Source organism: Myotis davidii, unplaced genomic scaffold, assembly GCF_000327345.1.
Source record: "Myotis davidii unplaced genomic scaffold, ASM32734v1 scaffold190, whole genome shotgun sequence".
Classification (NCBI taxonomy): domain Eukaryota; kingdom Metazoa; phylum Chordata; class Mammalia; order Chiroptera; family Vespertilionidae; genus Myotis; species Myotis davidii.
In genome coordinates, this window is record NW_006283440.1 from 1,576,490 (window position 1) to 1,578,415 (window position 1,926).

The following is a 1,926-nucleotide window of genomic DNA, read 5'->3' on the forward strand; positions in this document are numbered from 1 at the left end:
TCACCAATTCCCAGAGGAAACGTGAGACAAGGGGCAAACTCTTAAACAGAGCTGCTATAACTAGTGGCTAGGCCAAAAATATTAATCATCACATTTCAGGTTTTATATTTAAGGAAATATTTCTCTTCCAAGGCTCCCCCACCCTTGAAAAGCTGTGCAAGGAGCAAAGAGTAAGTGGACTTTAAAGTACCTCTCTCTCTCTCTCTCTCTCTCTGGCAGATCTGTGCAGTTATTGCTTGTGTAATCCCACGAGGCAGCTATAATCTTTAGCACAAATTCACAGGTGAGTGCACTGCTGCTCACAAGGTCGGTAATGAGCTTGTAACCCCCTCTTGGTCTACAAAGAGATAGGAACCATCTATCCTGGTGGCACCACCATGCGCCCTCATCCAGGGTCCCCATCTGACAACCCAACCCGGCATCAGCACACCAGGCAGGTCCCCACCGTGGAACCAGAGGTCAGTGTTCAGGTCTGTCTCGCTGGCCTCAGCTGTGGCACTACGCACAGGGGTCAGCCTGGCTCCCTGACTCACCTTCTTTCCTTGGCTGCTGAAAGCCACACCTCTTGGCTTTCAGCCATCCCCTCCCTTCCTTGGAACTTTGTGGCTTCTACTTTCATGGCTCCAACCACCATCCATCAGTGAGGTTTTCCAATGTCTATCTCCAGTGTGGACTTCTCCGAATTCCGGACTCACAAACCTGACCATCTACTTGACATCCCCTTGGGTGTCTAATAGGCATTTCAAATTTAGTGTATCCCATAATTAATCCTTCACCTCCCCCTCCCCGTAACGCATTCCCCCCTGGTCTTCTAGCTGAGGGTCCTCCGCCTTTCCAGGTGCTCAGGCTCCAATTAGCCTGTCAGCTGGACCTTCAGGCCAGAATCCGCCAGCTCTCCCCATTCCCCCGCCACCTCCCTGGATCACCATCTCTCAGCAACCTCAAGAGCATCCGCCTGCTCTCTTTGTCTAACTTAACAGCAGCCAGAGTGTGAAGACAGGCAGATCATGCCTCTCCTCTGTGGCAAGCTCTCCAGTGGTTTCCTCCCAGTGGAACTCAAACCTCAACTGGCCCTCCTAGCCTCCCGCCTACTCCCCCTCTTCCCCGCCGGCCCCCTCTCCCCCAACCTATCTCCTCTACTCCTCCCTGGCTAGCTCTGCTCCAGCTCCACTGGTCTCCAGGCCATTCCTCAAAAGCGCCACACACTCTCTCCCCTCAGGCCCTGCACTTCTGACTTTTCTCTCCATGGAGAACACTCCTCCCCTCTCCACTGGCTGCTGCCTCACTTCCTTTAGCTCTTGGCTCAGATGTCACTTTCTCAGTGAAGTTTTCCTGACTCCTCTAGTTAACACCCCCTCCCCACATTCCCTATTTCATTTTTCTCCATAGCACCCACGGTTTATCTAACTTACTCATCTATTATTTGTTTAATTTTTGCCTCTCTGTTGAAATGTAAGATCGCCCTAGTCAGTTTGGCTCAATGGAAAGAGCGTAGGCCTGTGACCAAAGTGTCCCGGGTTCGATTCCGGGCAAGGGCAAGTACCTCAGTTTCGGGCTCCGCCCCGGCCAGGCCTGGGTCTGGCCTCCTGCATTAGGCAATCAATCTGTGTGTTTCTTTCCTTCTCTTTTCTACTCTCCCTAAAAATCAACGGAAAAAAATATCCTCCGGGGAGGATTAACAAACAAACAAAGGAAGGTCAATAAAGGCAGGTGTTTTGTGGGTTTTGTTCAGGCTCTATCCCCAGTGCCAGGCACTGATGCATAGTAGGTGCTCAATGTTGTTGCAGGAATCAGGGTATGAACTCGCTTAGGACAGCAGCATTTGGGGCTGAATTAAGGATCCAAACATGGGCCCTCACACGGGTGAAGGGGGGAGTCCTCTTCCCAGGCTGGCCCAGCGGGGTGGACGGCAGTGGGGGGAGGGGG